Source organism: Ambystoma mexicanum, chromosome 7q (assembly GCF_040938575.1).
Source record: "Ambystoma mexicanum isolate Mex_15411 chromosome 7q, UKY_AmexF1_1, whole genome shotgun sequence".
NCBI classification, from domain to species: Eukaryota; Metazoa; Chordata; class Amphibia; order Caudata; family Ambystomatidae; genus Ambystoma; species Ambystoma mexicanum.
Window position 1 is genome coordinate 592,417,445 of NC_090941.1, and position 17,744 is coordinate 592,435,188.

Here is a 17,744-nt window from a genome sequence, read left to right on the forward strand (position 1 = left end):
TGACAGAGAACAAGAACCTTGATTTAAAAAAAACAACCCAAAAGAACAGGAATTTTGTCTCCAATGGGTCAAAACATGAATGTAATCTTTTTCATAGATCAACAGGTGGGAACTCTAGTGGTATAGTCAAGTACTAAAGTCCTCTCTAATCACTAAGTGACTCACCTCTAAATCTTCTAATGGTTTACACCAAACCGAAAGACCACCTAACACTCAGCAACTTCATATCCACCAATACAACATTAACCTTGATGGAGCTATATCAAAACTCACATTTCTAGCGCCATCAGACCTCCCTTCAAGCCATTTGCTATGCTGCTGACACAGCGGTGTGAGTTGTCTGATCTTGGGCTCTACCTATAACATTAAACTATATCCGAGTATCACTGCCAATACCCTAGAACCATATTGGAAGGAGGACGTGGGTGCATCTGTCCTTCACTCACCAACACCTCATCTTCTGCACCTGCTTCTGCCTCTACCACTAGCAACCACTAGCTTTCCCCTTTTCTCGCAGAGATATTTGCAACAAAGTTGTCAAAATGATAGAGGTATGATGTGCAAGGTCTATTTACGTTTACATTGCATTACTATCACAGACACATAAGTGAACACAATACATTCACATATGCATTCAGAGATACACTGATTCAAATTGAACGAGATAGTAAAGAAACACATAGGCACGTACATATATTTTTCATGTACCTTTCTTTGCGGAATGCTCTTGGATTTTCACTCATCTCTACTTTTTTTACAACTGTAGAGGAACTGCCTTACATAAAAGACATGGGCCTCATTACATGTATGGTGGAGCAGGAACAAATTGGTGGTAACCAAATTACTGCCAATATTCCCACCACACCATGCTACGAGTGTAGCCCTGGAGTGGAGGATTTACCCAGCATCATGCTGGAGGTAAATCCTCCAACTCTCAGCAGAAAAATCAGCAAAATCAGCAGCATTACTGCGGTGGAATTACTGCTGCAGTAATTCTGCCAAAAAAAGCCCCATAGAGTCTCATGGACTCCTTAAAAATGGGGATTCACACCGTCACCATCTGTCGCAATGTGGGGAATGTGGCGGATGAATACATCTCCTTTTCCCTTCCTGGTCAACACTGTTGCTTCAATTATGTTGGGCAGCAATCTTTTAATGCACATGTCAAACCTCTTTATATAGCAACAATTTGGAAACTTCTGGAATGCTATCTGCCTTCACCTTCACCTTCGCCTCTCAGGTCCATTCGCCTCCCATAAGTCTCGCCTTTGCCTCCAATACCCCTTCACTTTTCGTATCTCATATACCTTCGCATCCCATATGCCAACGCTTTGCCAAGCCACAAAACCACAAACAAACAATTTTAGATTTTGATATATTTAGAGATTTACAATACCGCTCAAAGACATCCTGTGACTACAAGTCAATTGTACCATTGAGCTTGTATTGGTCAATTTTACTTTTGCTCAATGTGTGTATTTGGGGGAAGTTTGAAGAACCTGAGCTATGGATATTATAATTTGCAACATTTGCCTGCTGCCAGCCAATAGGATGCTTTCATCACATCCTTTGAAGTGTTAGCCTGTGCTTCCAGATCTTGATTTATATGAATGCAGTGATCCTAATGCTCTGGTATTGTATATTCGAATGCTCTTTGATTCCAAATCCATTTCAGCACTGTGGTAACCAGTATTTCGTTTTTCATTCCAAAGATCACATTTTCTGTGATCTTTTGCAAACAGCTCTGTCTCCACTCTTGTGAGACAAGGAAAAGAGGAGAAAGCAGAACCCTTGTGTCTGGCATGTGATCATATTGATTATACCTGGTCGGTGCAAACACAAGTGAGCTTTAAACCTTCAAGTTTGTATCAGTCTAAAGATTATTCCTGAGTGTGTTGTATCTGATGATCTTAGTAATTACTAAATTAAGAATATTTAGATTACCTGGCTCTTCAGTGTTTTCTTACTTCTTATTTATTTTAGCACCCTCTTGTTTTTTGAACCAACAGTGCATGCAGTACATTTTTGTCCCTGGAGCATAACATTTGAATTTAGTACCATAGTTTATATCTTGAATTTTCTTTGCTCAGAAACTGTTTTAGGTTCCAATTCTTGTACCACCTGTTTTCTTAACAGAGTAAGGTGACGCCGATATTGGGGGTTGATTTTGGTTTTCCTATGCTCATGCTTTCTTTGTTCCCTTTTTAAAATTGAATACAGCGTGTTGTTGTGTGTGCTTGCCTATAGCTGTATGACTGCCTCTTCTGACAAACGATTCACTATTTCAAATGTATTCCTTGTCTATCCATGTCATGTATTACATCACTCCCTGTGTTGTTGCAGCCTTTGGTGTTTTTGTTAATGGCAGGATCTATGTTCAAAGCTATTATCGCAGGTGTTTTCCTTGTGTTTTTGGATCTTTACGTTATCTATTATAAGGCAACCAAAGTGGTAAGATATAAAGAACCTGTTAATGCTTCTTTTGTATGGAGACTTTATACATACAGTATTGGTTACAAGAAGTGTGGGCGAAGGAGTGTGACTGTCAAGGTGCTACTGAGTGCTTAAGTGGGATACTTTTTAGTATTTCCATAATAACTTCTTATCTTGCATAACTGGGTTTTTAAGATGTATACTTGATTGATTGCTCAGGAGCATAGCTTAGGGCCAATGAGTTTGTCTTGGAAGCCAACAACAGAGGTTCGAATCCTGGTCCCGTGGCGCTTAGAGACTGGTTTGCGGTATTAAGCACATTATAAAAAATTACATAATTAATTTCTTACTGATTGCTTTCGATGGTTCCTGATCCAATCTGTGATTGTGGCTACATTTATTTTGTTGATATTCAATGCCTCAAGTCTCCATTTGATAAAACATTTGAAGAAAAGGCTTTTTAAATTGTAATGATTCTCCATGGCTCATATATTTATTGTGTCTCAGACCCATAAATTACTGTTATTCTAAAGATGTGATGCCCTCTGCTGTCTTATGCTAATGTGAAGTATCGACACTCCTTAATGCTACTGGAGCTGAAGATGATATTGTATGCAGTAGGAATACTTTGGGTACAAAACTCTATTCTCTCTGTACACTTTGTTTTATAAAATTAATGAAAATCACAAAGTTTCCATATGCACATGGTGAAAAGAGATACACAAAAAACTCATTAGGTGGTTACAGGTTTGCATAGTGTGCTTGTTATCCCTTCAACTATAAATTAACAACTGCGCTCCAGAGGGCCAACTATCAAAACTCTGTATAAAGGTCACATTACATGTCATAGATCACATGCACATGTTTCCTCCTATGGAACATCCTCCTATTTCTTCATCCTATATTTTGAGATGACCTTCCTAAGGACAGCTTTTTATTTTTTATTTCAGTTTCACATTTTCTCAGTCTGGTTATTCCTCCCTGTGGGCTAGAAAATAAAAAACAGACATTCCCAGAGATTCTCAATATATATTGCATGTTCATAGATAAATCATGTATTAAAATATCCTATAACGGCAATCAGCTACCTACATCATATAGCTCTATTCTATTTTTGAAGGTTAGCAATTATTACATAGAGGCGCCTGCACACATCCAAACCCTGTGGATTCTGACACTAATGGTTTCAGATGGAAAGGGAGATAGTGGACTTATCATATCTTGCACAGCCCTAGCGAGAATGGGAATTCAATTAACTGTTATGGTATAAATTACTCTGTACAGCATATGTAATCATATGCAGCTTTGCATTCATAATGACCATGAGATGTTCTGATGCAAATTATCCACGACTTCCCTGACAAAGTCAAGCTGGCCTGTGTGTTCAGCATTCAAGGCAAGGAACCAATATTCAGTGATTGTGGTTGTCCGACAGTTGGTGATGTGCTACACTTGCCAAGTTCTCTTTGTGTTGATATCATAACTTTGCGACTTGTTTAATTCTTCATTAAATTCCACTATGTTTTTTCCATTTACAAGGATGGAAAAGTTTGACTTTTGTGGAAGAAGACAGGATTAGATATTTCAGATTCATACCACCACTCTATCTTTTTTGGGTAAATCTCTAGCACGTTAAATGACCAACTTTCTGGCCGATCATCTTGTTTCTTATTATTTACTTAAGCATTATCAATCTTTTGTTTGTGCTGTGCACCTTAGACTGCAACAATACAGATTGTAGAAGACACCTTATGCATGCTGGATGGAGGTAAGGTTGGTTTACTAGCTCTTCTGGATCCCTCAATCCCATTCCATATAGCAGATCATGAGGCACTTTTGAACATTCTAGCCAGCCAGATGTGGATTGGCGATCTGTTCTAACATGACCATCTTCCTAGTATGGTCAGTCCTAGTTTCTACAAATGGACACCTCCATGTCCCTCTCAGTTTCATTGTTTGTGGTCTGCCTTCACGGGTAGATCCTTATACCCATGCTATTTAACATATACATAGAGCCATTAGGAGATCTGTTTGGGCTTGCTGGAATCTCCATACATCAATTTGTGGATGACAATTGTTTCTGAACGTGCCTTCTATTTCCTCTGTCTATGGTATTGCCTGAATGCCATTGTGGATTGTGCATTTATTTTCATTAAAGTTAAACCCTCTAAAAACATTTGTTTAAATTGCTTATTCTTCTACCTCTCATCTGTTAATGAAAGACTGGCTTGGGGTTCTGTCCACCTTGGAAATGGCACTGGCATTTGTCTCTTCTACCCATTATTTGGGTTTCTTTATTGGTTCATCTCTGAATTTATGTCATAGTCTTAGTAAAATATACCAATCTTAATACTTTGTTAAGATATTACTTACAGGCTCAAATCTGTTCTTCACTCTGCATCCATATTGGTAATTGGAGCACAGAGATAATCATATTCTGTTATAATCATATTCTGTTTATATTTCATTGACTTCCCCTTCATTAACAAATTCAGGTTAAGCTTGGTTGCTTAACATAAAAGTCTGTTACTGTGGGAACTCCAAACTATCTGGCAGATAAACTGAATATCTTGGGATACTGAGGAGCTACTGGGAGTCAAGATTAAAAAAAGCTTAAGATTCCAAAGTGTGCATACAATATATATGTGCAAACTAAGATTATTCAGTTGCTGCTTCAAGGGCATGCAATGTCCCACCCATTGCGATATATTTACTTCCTTCACTGTTACAGTTTAGAAAATCTCTCAAATCTGTCTTATTTGGTTTTTCCTGACTATATATTTCATTGTTCATTATCTAATAGATTTTTAATTTGTGTATGTACGTGTTAATGTTGTTATGTTTTTTCCAAATTGCTATTTTATTTTTGATGTATTAGTCGTACTGTACCGCAATGCCTGTGGGTCTGTGGATGCTTTATAAATCAATTCAAATAAATAATAAAATGCATATCCAAAGTACATTGCATTTGTACTTGCACGTCTCAGTTGAGTGACTGAGTTAGTGTTATTGGTTAAGGGCAGGAGTGTGTGGTATGATATCAATATTGGTAGAAGAACAGACCATTCCATTTTAATAGTTCTTAATAAGACCTACCCAATTTGTTTTGTTGACCACATTTTCAATTGGGAACACATGTTGGCCTCATACATTTTATTGGTGAGAGTACATACCAACTGTTCGAATAAGCAGAGGGGCTTTTCATTGTTGGATATGTTCAAAAACATTTGACAACCTGACTGTTTAGAACTGCAACATATTGTCTGTAAACAACTTAGTGAGATGTTTAGTTATTTTTTTATTTTTTCAAGATACTATTATTAAGTTACTACTGGAAACTATGATGCAATAAACAGCCAGACAAACTCTTGTTTTCAAGGAATTTTACAGCTTACTGTAAACATTATTAAATCCCATAACACATACTAATTTGCTATTTCATTTATTTATTAATCATTGTGTATGTCTCTGACTTAGATTCTTTGATGTCCCAAGACAAGGCTGTATACAGGAGTTTCTAGTCCCAATAGAAGGCTTAAAGATTTCCACAGATGTGTGCCATGATTCTTTGACAGGTACACGTCTTCAGGAGGTGGCAAAATGTCCCAGGCACAGAAGCGGCTCATAGTTCCCTTCCTCATGCCTCTCAAAATCTCTCATAATTCTGGATTTCTGCTCAGCCTCTTCATTGATGGATTCCATCCTGTCTTGGCACCTTGCCTGGTGCCTACTTTGTGTGCAATATCTGTTTTCCTGGTGTCTACTTTGTACAGAATATTTGACCAAGATACCCCATCTGACTGTGGATAAATCTTGATTCCTGGTTCACTTTCACTTCAATTGACAAGCTCTGTCAGACCTCAGCCATTTACACACATGTGTGCATGTACACACACACACACAGACACACACACATTCTCTCTCTCTCTCTCTCTCTCTCTCTCTCTCTCTCTCTCTTTTACTGCCCACTTTTGGGTCTTTCGGCCATTCCTTCTCTACACATTTGTTCTTGATGTCAAATTCCACTCATTCTCTTAAACATGGTGGACCATTAGTGCTGTGTGATTTCCCCCGCCCAGCTCAAATATTTTTAGGGTTTCAACCCTTCCAAATGTAGGCTATGCATTGGGATTTTCTTCTCCAGCTTGGGACTGTGGGCTTCCCAATTGATATTTATGGAATTTTATATTGAAATTACACCTCTAAAATGGGGCCTATAATATGTTTTTTTCACACTCCCTGGTTTAGGCTACCACCCACTCCTCCATATAATGCCAGGTCCTCCACCATTTTCCTGTGATTCAGATGCGTATCAGGGTGGCACGTACATATTGACACGCTAGCTGACTAGCCCCTCCAATCTTACACTATGTTACAGGTCTACTACTTCCCAATCTATCGTCTAAAGTTGCATTAATGTGGTATCAGCACAAAAAGTTACTTGCACATTATGCTTTCTAAATATTGTATTAAATGTCCGCTCTAAGTGTTCTTTCTCCTCTTACTGATGAGATGTCTCAGAATAAACCCACATATGACCCCCTAATTTCTCTGAACCAGTTATGTGCTTCACAGCAAACACTAAATTACACTTGAGAGGAAAGTCCTCAGTATTGAGCAAAGGGGGATGCTCTGACCTGTGGTGATGGTAATGCTGACAATGTCCACTTGCTTTCTTGCATTGACCTACCTCCTTCGAGGTTAACTTCCAATATTTCTCAATGCTCATTTTGTTTATCAATGTTTCTGTACCAATGAAAATGCCCAAGTGCTTGCAGCACAGAAAAGATGTTCTGCCAAGTGTGATGCATTAGGTACTCTCACCAGGTCGTCTGAGCTGAAGAGCATCGAGGTAGATTGTGTGGGCATCCCTGAGGATGTCCAATGTCCCTCCTCTGTTGTCTGTTTAAGAGGATTGCCAGTTTTTAAAGTGTAGAATGCTTACCCCCCCATGTAATGTATGCCCAGTCAGATCTTTGAATACTCAAGACACCAAACAGAAACCCAGTCTCGTGCTTGGTGGCAATGCAGTGGGGCCCAATTAGGATGATATTAAGGCCATTTACATCCTTTCTGTCTCGCTCTGTCTCTATTTATCTTTCTGTCTCTTTCTCTCTCACTCTCTCCTCCTGTCTCTCTTTCTCTCTCTCACTCTATCTCTCTCTCTATCTCTTTTTCTCTATAACGATAGAGATAATAGAAATACAGACCTTCAGTGATAAGAAGTGAAGTTGGACCGGAGTAGAGTGTTTGTAAGGATATTGCTGTTTGCCTGCACCTAGGTTTTAGGTACAGGACGATTTTACTGAGTAAAAATGGTCGCAATGACCAAAATTCTAAAAATGCAACCCCCACAGTTTCAACACCAAAAGTTAAAACCTTTCGTGGTAGCATTGTAAAAAAAAAACAGGGGCTGCGGGGGTGTCCCCCTCATCGCCCCGCTCACTATACTTCATGGTATAGAGACCGGGGGTTGCAGAGGACACCCCCATAGCCTTCTGTTAAAAAATAAATAAATGGGTGCTGCAGGGGTGCTGCAGGGGTGCTGCGGGGTGTCCCACGCATCGCCCCACTCACTATACTTTATGGTATAGTGAGGGGAGGCTGTGTGGGACACCCCCCCAGCCTTCCGTTAAAAAAAGAAAAAAGAAAAGAAAAGGGCCCTGTGGCGCCAGTTCCCGATCACAGAAGTGAAGGGAACTGGCGCTGCAGGAACCCAGCATGAAGATGAAGGTAAGTGGGGTTTGTTTATGTTGGGTGTGTGGGTGGGGGTTTGTTGAGGGTGTGGGTGGGGGGGTGTTATGGATGTTTTGTGTGTGTGGGTGTGAGTATATATGTGAGAAAGGTGCACACTTTTGGTAGTTTGCACCTTTCTCATGCGAACGTTTCTGCTGCGGTAGTTTCAGCCGCGGGCAAATCACTTAGAACCAGGTTTTACACCTAAGGCTCTATTAAGCTCAGAAGCATAGTCTTGAGAGGTGGCTATACTATCTTCCTGAATAGAGTTTTGGATACAACATCTAAATCAAAAGTAAAATGTTGACTGAAGGTTTGGACAGGGAACAGACAATTTATGGCTGATGTAGATTTACAGGATAACTGGTCGAACAAGCACTCTATTGATAAGGAACATTCTTTCCACTCATTGTGAATATTCAAGGGTCATCTGCTTTCAAATAGGCAGTTCCATAAGAGATGAAGACAAGGCAATCAACCATAAAGCAAGACATCTGTGTGACAATGCAATCGTCATCTTACATTTTCCAATATTTAAGGGGCAAAGATACAACTTTGTGGGATGCATTTAACTTATTCTTTATATATTTGCTGTCAAGGAAAAGTAAGTAGAAGATATAAGGGTAAAGAATATTGAGGAAAGCATTGTTATATTAAAAATGTGATGGTTTTCAGAAGAAGCCACAGAGAACACGTGTTGGGGATATTGGCTGAAGAAAGACTGCAGTGAAGAGATATGTGATTTTACAAGGTTAAAATGCACTGCAAACCAACTATAATTTAGCATTTCATTAGAGATGATAGAAGTCATATTGCACTGGCCTGGCAGTTTAAAGCAGAGGATATTAACATCCAGATGAGAATTTTATTTGATTTAAATGTATATAGCACTATACCCCAAAGTGCTTTACAGAAATGCAATAAACAGTACAATTCATGAAATACAAACTGAGAAACACAAATGAACAGGCAAGCAAGTGAGTTTTAAGGCATGAGCGGAAAGCAGGCAAAGAAGAAAATGATTGAAGAGGGAGGGGAGAGGAAGCCAGTTCCATTGTTTGGGGCCAAGAGACAGAAAGAACACAAGCGGAAGTTAGCACAAGGGGTACGAGGGACAGTAAGAAGAAAAAGAGATTCAGAGTGGAGAGAATAAGATAGGACAAAGACAGAAATTAGTGAGGAAAGATGAAGAGGGGAAAGATTATAAAGACATTTAAAGACCAGGCAAATAAAGTTAAAGAGCAAGATTCAAAAGGGAGCCAGGCAAGACCAGACGCAATACAGTTGCGATAGACGAAAGAAATAAGGATATGAATAGCTGAGGGGAGAGAGATGACTAGCAGGGAGGCCAAGGAGTAGAGATGAGCAGTTAAATAGATCAGAGAAAATAACAGATGAGACAAGAATGTTGGTGGCAGTAAAAGAGAGAAAAGGTTTAGCCTTTTGAGTATTAACAATTTGAACTGATAGTAAAGGGAACGAGTGGAAATATGACAGGAGAAAGAAAGGTATAAAACCAAGATTCCGGGCAGAGAGACAAATAGGGAGAGAGGAAGTGGGGTAAGAGATGAAACTGGGAGTTGGAGGAGTGGGCAGAGTGATGGTAGGGAAGTAGAGAACATCAGTCTTGGAGGCAATTAGATGTTGGAAGTGGGCCGATATCGAAGGCAGAATAGCAAGAATGCAAGAGGTGAAAGTAGAATGAATGGATGGAGAAAATTAAGAAAATGAAAGAAAAAGCTGGGTATCGTCAGCGTTAAAAGGATTGACAAATCCAAAGGAGATGAGAGAGGCGAGATTAATGGTATAAAGGGAGAAAAGTTGGGGACCAAGACGGAGCCTTTGGGTACATCACACTGAAGTGGAAGTGTAGGAGAGTTAAGGATAGCCCATGATACAGAGTACGTGCAATTAGAGAGATACAAGTAAACCAATTCAGAAGAGAACAACAGAGACCAAGAGTGGAAAGGGATTGAAGAAGAAGGGAGTGATCAACATTGTCAAAAGCAGCTGACAGAACAAGTAGAACAAGGAGAGATGATTCCTTGGTGTGTCGAGCAGAAAGAAGTGCGTCACAAACAGAGAGAAGAGCAGTTCTGGTGGAGTGCAAAGGGCGGAAACTGGATTGATGGATATGAAGGAGGGAGGCAATGTTAACATGAGTAGAGACTTCAAAATAGACGATACGCTTGAGAAGTTTGGATAGAAAAAGAAGGAGGGAAACATGTCGCTAGTTTGAAAAAATAGAAGGGTAGGAGGATTTTTTAACAATAGGGAGAATATAGGCATATTTGTGTGAAGAAGGAAAGGTAGAAGACTGAAGGGAAATATAAAAAAGTAAGACCAGGTACGAAGGAAGGTAGGAATACACTTTAGGAATGAGAGAGGAAGGAAACGGGTCAGATGCAGAGGCTGTATGGTGGGCTTTGGTGAGAAAGCACTAGCTATCAGCAGCATATAGGGAAGAAGAGAAAGCTAGAAGAGTGAAAGGGGATATTAAGGGGGAGGGAATCAGAGGGGAAGAGGAAGACGAGACAATAGATACACAAAGAAGGGTGACTTTAGAAGAAAGGTAAAAGACAAGATTGGAAGCCGAGAGTGAAGAGGAACGATAAGGAAAACAAATATGATTGAGGACCTGGAATAAGAGGCTGGGATAGGAGGAAAGAGTGTCAAGAAGGATGGTATAGAAGTGTTGTTTGGCAAGAAGAAAAGCAGCGTCATAGTCAGGATGGAGAGAGGAAAGATTAAGAAGGTCAAAAGGGGATAGAGATTTCCTCTAGTGGTGTTCAGTTTGACAGAGAGAACGAAACAACAAACAAAAAGCTAGACTAAGGAAAGGTTAAGATGGCTTGCGTGAGGGAAAGAAAGAGGAAGAAAGGTAGAGAGAATCAAGGGTATCAAGGATTGAAGTTGATAGCAAAGAGGAAAGGGAGTCGACTGAGAAGGATACAAGAGCATCCATAGAGGGAAGGAAAGATGTTAAATAAAACTTAAATCGGGAAGTGTTGATGGACCAATTGTCACAGTAAAAGAATGAAGAAGGAGACAGAGAAGAAGAGGAGGAGTGAGCTGGAATAAGTGAGAAAGAAAGAAGAGAGTGGGCATAAAGATACATATAAAGGGCCAAAACTGAAGTAAGGGCAAACGGAGAAGAGAAGTTGAGGTCCAGAGATGAACCAAGGATGTGTGAAGGGGAGTGGGGACAGGTGCAAGATGGTAGGAATCAAGAATAGTGAGAAGAGGAGTGGCTAAATGGTTGGAGGAGAAATAGGGGTTGAAATCATCAAGAAGAATTAAGGGTGAATCACATGGAGGAAGGGAAATAAATAAGAGATCAAGATCATTACAGAAGAAGTTAGGTGGCCTGGGGGGAGATAGATGAAAATAAAATCAATAGAGGCTTTGTGAAACACTAGAACTGATAGTAAAATGACTGAAAGAGAGGAAGATTGTAAGGAGGAAGAAGTATGGTATAGGAAGACTGGAAGACATTGCCAACACCACCCTCTTGGTCGAGGCAGGGGTGTGAAAGAAAAAGTACAAGAGGGAAAATAGCATCAGGGGTGACAAAGTTTGTTGTTGGAGTGAGACACATTTCAATGAGACAAAGAAAGGTATAATGAATAAAAATGCGGGGGCGATTGTCTAGAAACAGCAGGAAAAGGACAGGATCACCATCAACAAAGTTTACTTCGGAAGAAAAAATCCATAAAACTATGCACAGACACATTACAATATGTCATTATTACATGAAAAAAACACTAAAAACATCAAATGTTAACATAGCAATACAAGTACATCAAAAGAAAAAGAAAAGTAGATATTATATATAGACTTGCTATATTAGGTGCACTAAAGTGCTTCTCCATTACACTAGTCTACTCTGAGAAACTATCCATTCTCTTAATAGGTGAAAAACGTTGTTGTTTCAAGTTGAGGAGTCATATAGAAAATAGAAAATGTATTCAATCTTCAGATGAAGCATTACAGAGTAAGCAGTTAATATGGTGGTTTTCAGTAATTGATCACTTGACTGTAGCTGCCCTCAAGCCATGAAGTGGTTTAAAGGAAACCTTATTCTGGTGTTAAGAACACTGTCTACTTTACATTTAGACCATATTAAATACTTTGCAAACCATGAGTAGTTAAAATTCATGGGTTCAACTAGAGGGCTTTAGAAGTTCCCTGTTTTCCATGTATAATTCCAGAACTGCAGTCAGACTGTGTTTAATCTTTCTAAATCCCAGACCATTAATGTTACGTGGGTTTACAAACTAATTACCAGCATTGATTTTGCTCAAATGTTGTTTTACATGGCACAGCCATGGAATGGAGAAATATTTAGCTTTGATTGAAATAATATGAGATAAAATAAGGTGAGTTATGTTCAACTTCTTATTTCCATAAATGCTTAGTCATAATAACAATGGTTCAATCAATAGTTCATCTTTTAAGACGACATATCAACATCACTGTGCACTGCAAATGTTGGTGCTAAGTCTGTAGGAGCAAAAATATTTCTTAAAAATGATTCTCCTGTACTTGAAGAGTAGGAAGTTTAAAAGTTCCCCAAAGAAATGAACCACATTGAGCAAAAGCCTTTCCTTTGACAGTGTAAATCCTTAACTTCGTGCACATAAAATAATCTGTATACTGTCGCCCAAAGCAAAAAGAAAAAACCTGTAATGTCGGGATCATTCTTAAAGTTTGTTTTTGTATAATCTTGACATCATTAAGTCTGGTCGAGCATGAAATGCTTTAATAATATAAAGGAGTAATAACCAAAATGATCTACTGTAAAGGTAAGTAGTATAATGCTTTTTGTTGCTGACCGAGCAAACCATCACAGCCGATGTAGACACATTTGCTATGAGATCCAACTTTTTCATAAATTAAATGTAGGCATTAATCAATACGTGTATTGACCTGGGCTTTCTCACAATCAATATGATGGCATTCTTATAGGTGAGAACTGAAATGTAACAATCTCCTTAACAGGGGACATCAGCCTTACTAAAAAATAGTCTTTCATAGAAACCGTTACTATATTAGAAGAAAAAATAAAAGTGCATGGATGCACAGCTGCCTAATAGCAGTATTAATGGTAAACCAGAGCGTGCAATAACCATCACAACCCAAATGCACACATGCTTTAGTGCTTTGATGCAGCATAATAAATGTAGTCACTAGGTCTTCTGGACAGTGCAGATCTCTTAAACACTGACAAAGTTTATCCCTATTAGCTTTATCAAAGGCAATACTCAGGTTTCTGAAGGCAACCTTGATCTTTTCTCTTGTATAAGGAACTTGAAATAATTAAATGCACGTTTAAGGATTGTTCATTCATACTTGAACCTTCACAGAACTCGAATTGTATCATTGATAAGAGGATTTTTCTGACATGCCCATGAATGCAGTATAGCTAGAATTGCTTTTCCAAAAATCTTAAATTGTGAGTCGAGTCAAGAAATAGGTCTATAGGCAAAACGGGAATTCTTTCAACCCTTTTTAAAAATGGTTCAAAAAGAACTTGTTGCCAGGACTCTAGAAATTGCCACTTCTCAATCATAAGATACAAAATATGTCCTCAAGACTCCCAAAAAGGTCAATACGTATACCGTCTGGTCTGGGACTACTTAAAGCTTGTTTATGCATGGCTGGCAACATTTCAGGTACTGTATTAGAAATTGCTATGCCCTTTATATATTCTAGTTTAAAGTTGCAACATCCTGCATGATGGTAGGATAGGTAAATGCAATATATCTATTGGATCATCAAACCATTCTTAAAAGGTGATATCTGTAATTTGTCTAAGAAAGTTGGAACAAACATTTATCATAACGCCTGTTTTAATTCAGCTAATGCCAACTCAGGGACTACTTCGAAAATCCAGTAGTATAAAAATGTATGGAATATTGGACCTAATTATCCATTCTTACATAGTTCCCTGGTGGGATTTCACTATATATTTCTTCTGGGGGATGATAAAAAGAATCCCCAGCAATATGCTGCAAATTCTGCATGTGTCAGGGTTTAATAATCAAATAACTTGTGTATACAATTGCATGATGATCATTAAAAATTTGAAACAGGAGCCTGAAATCCAAAATTCCATTCCATTTGGTAGCTGAAATACAAAAATATTCAAGTGAAAACTACCTTTGAGTCATTTAAAGGTGCACATTCATGGCCTATTCATGGGGAATCTACCATTAGCAGTACACAAACCACATTCCATCAACCAAGTGTAGAATTGTAGATCATTTGCTCTCATCAGTGCACCTAAGATATCAGGTTGCAAAATATTATGGACAGAATTAATTGAAGGAGTTTTATCAAAGTGTATACAAAGAGGATATTCATACCGCATCCCAGCAAATGAATATGCTTCTCAAATAAATTGAACTTCCAGCTCTATTTTAGGAGGAGAATTTAAAATCAGTGAGGAAAACATTGATGGCATTTTGAAGGCGGCATTGCTAGGAAAAGCACCTGGTCCCATGGTATACCAGGTGATATTATTAATAAATTACTATTATCTCATTTCTTCGAAAATTGGTTTACTCTAATTCCAGAATGAAAGGGCATGTGTAAAACCAAGCAGGGAACACATCTGTCCATAAACCTGAAGTCAATTATGGACAGTCACAAGTACAGCATAATTAATAAAATTTGGAACCCAGATGGTTGATAACAACACTTGTCTATTCTCATGTTTCATATATGGGGATTAAACCCTAAACGAAAGGAGTAAACACAAAACAGATGATTCTAGGAAAAACAGTGTAAGTATAATTTTCAACAAGTTGTGCAAAACAAGTCACATTTTTGTGAACTTACTGCTCAAGACCAAGGCCCTCATTACGAGTGACCCGGTCAGGTAAAAAATTGCAGTAACAATGGTTACCGGCACCTTTTCCGGACCGGGTCACTCCGAGTGAATTACCGGCAGGCCTGTCTTGGCAGTAGTTCAGGCCCCTACCAGCACATTTTTCACTGACGCACTGGCACCATCACTAGTGGTGCCAGTGCTTCAATGTTCCCATTCCCATGAAGTCCTATAGGACTCCACGGGAATGGGAACTTGCTGTTCCTCCCCACCCGTAATATCCCAGCATTACTGGGATATCAGGCGGTGGATATGGGAAGCCGAGGTTGCCGGTAGGCAGCCAGTAGCACTGACAGCCTACCGCCAACCTCGTAATGAGCCAAGAATCTTTAAGAATCATCCCACCTTTGGTTGATGTTCAAGAGTAATTTACTGTTACTGGGATTTTATAGTGTAACAGCATACCTCTTAAGAGGTAGTGATTGAGTCACAAGAGATGGGCCTTCATACTGGCCATATTCTGTGATCAACATGAATTTCTTCCCGCCCTGCCAAGGGGATTTTCAGGATGTAGAAAATGATGACTCCATCCAAAGGGTGAATGCTGTGAGACAATCAAAGGATCTTTTTTTTATTCAGCAATGTCTATGGATTCTTCCGCAATGAGCCCACCAAAGGCTTTTCTTTCTCAAATGATGTTACCGCCCTGTCTCTGGCTTCCCCAGCAGTGAGCTCAAAGCAGACTCTGGTGCTGGTGGTAGCTCCCCCATGTGCCTAGCATCTCTCCCCAGCAGGTTTTTCCTTCTTCCTCTTAATTCTGGTCTCTCTCCAAAACTGGGATCCAAATAATGTTCTTTATCAGGTGATGGGCAACACATTCCTTTTTTTCCTCTTCTGCCATATAATTCTTTCGTATACTCCTCACTTTGTTCTAGTTTCCCTTTTTCTTCTCCAGCCTTTTCCCTGTCTGGCTCCTATTCCTGTCTCCTCACCTCTTCTTTTGCTCTACAGTAGATGTTCTGAAATCCTGCACCTTTCTCCTCTCTGTTCCTTCGCCTCCTCCAATCTTTCACTTAAACTTCTCGCTTCCTACTTTTCCTAATTTGTTATCACCTACTCTCTTTCTGCACATATCTTACAGGGAGGTTGTTATAGCCTTTGCTGTGACGACCCAGATCGTGACTGGTTTAACTGTGTAATGGTTAGCCCAGGCTCATGGGATTGGCTGAGTATAATCTATCTATCCTCCTCTCTATGTATTTTTCACATGTCTCTTAAATGTTGTTTGTTCCTCCATTCACCATATATTGAATTTGTATAATTCACCGTTGCTTCGTGGACCAAGCGTTCAAATGAGGAACAACATGCTTTCTTAATTTACATTGCAAGAAAGAGTCTACTTATCTCTCTTTTTTATTGGCTCAATAGGCTGCTTCACTGACACATATCACCACCATTTTGGGCCCGATGCATTTCTCATGAAAACTAGGCACTTTCTTCAACACATGAAGTATTATTATTGCATATTTAATTGTTTATATTAATTCTCTGCCATTTTCTTTATATCATATTTTGCTATTTTTGTATGTATTCCTTTTGTTATTCTGAGGTGCAGTATAGAAAGAAGCTCTTACTGTGCTGCCGATGGGACAAAAAAGGAAATGCAGTTAATACCTCAAAGGCTGCTCACTGAGACAATCCTGCTGCTGCCAGTGGGAGGCATAGGATAGTCATGGGATCAGCACTGTGGGCCTAGGGGTAGTATTGCAGTAGAGACTATCAGAGCTGCATTTCATTTTTCCCTTTAGAGGACTCAATGTCCCAGAATGAATGGGGCTTATTGGCATGAACTACACAGAAAACATGCATCCTCTGCCTGTGAAGGCATCTGGAAATGCCTGCCATAAAGAATGCAGAAACAATCTGTAATTCTTGATGAATCCCAGTCTCCCACAGTACCAGCTTATTCAAAATTCCTCTTAAGAGGAAGTTGTCCTCCACTCCAATACTTGTTTACACCTGACTGAGAGTTGAATGCTGAAACCTACAGTTTTTGTGCCTTCAAGAGCCATCAGCGCTTTTGGTGCTAAAGCATTTCAATGCCTTACGCAGAGAATGTGACTTAGACATCCTTCCATGCACATAGGTATTTGGCCAACTGTTCTGTTCCTGTTAAAATTGATGGATGAATGCTTGAGTGCCTTACTGGTCAAAACGTAACAGAAAGGCACCATGTTTTATGCCTGGTGAATGCCACTTCCACTAGATGACCACTCAAATAGCTGGGTCCAGAGGTTTCGATCAGCTCTACCAATGTTATTTTATTCAGTATGTTTAACAAACAAGTTATGTATTTCTTTGTTATTCTTTTTTAAAAAATTATTTGCATATGGCTAATGTAACTAGCCTTTTGCAAAATATGTACATATACAATATTCCACATTACAATACAAGGAATACAAAGAATGTCGCATACAGGTTAAAACATACACAATTACATTAAAACAGTCATGATTGTCACTAAGGACTCACTCATACATAACCTTAACACTTTCCGTAAAGATTCTTGTGTCTTGATCAAAAATCACAGTGTGGTATGTGTACACCTTGGGAATTTTTATTTATTTATTTACAGTTTTATGTGATCAACAAAAGTTGAACTTTAATACTACAGAGTGCCAAAACATATGACAATGAGTATACATCTACATCATAGCAATCAAACACAAACAGTAAAAACAAG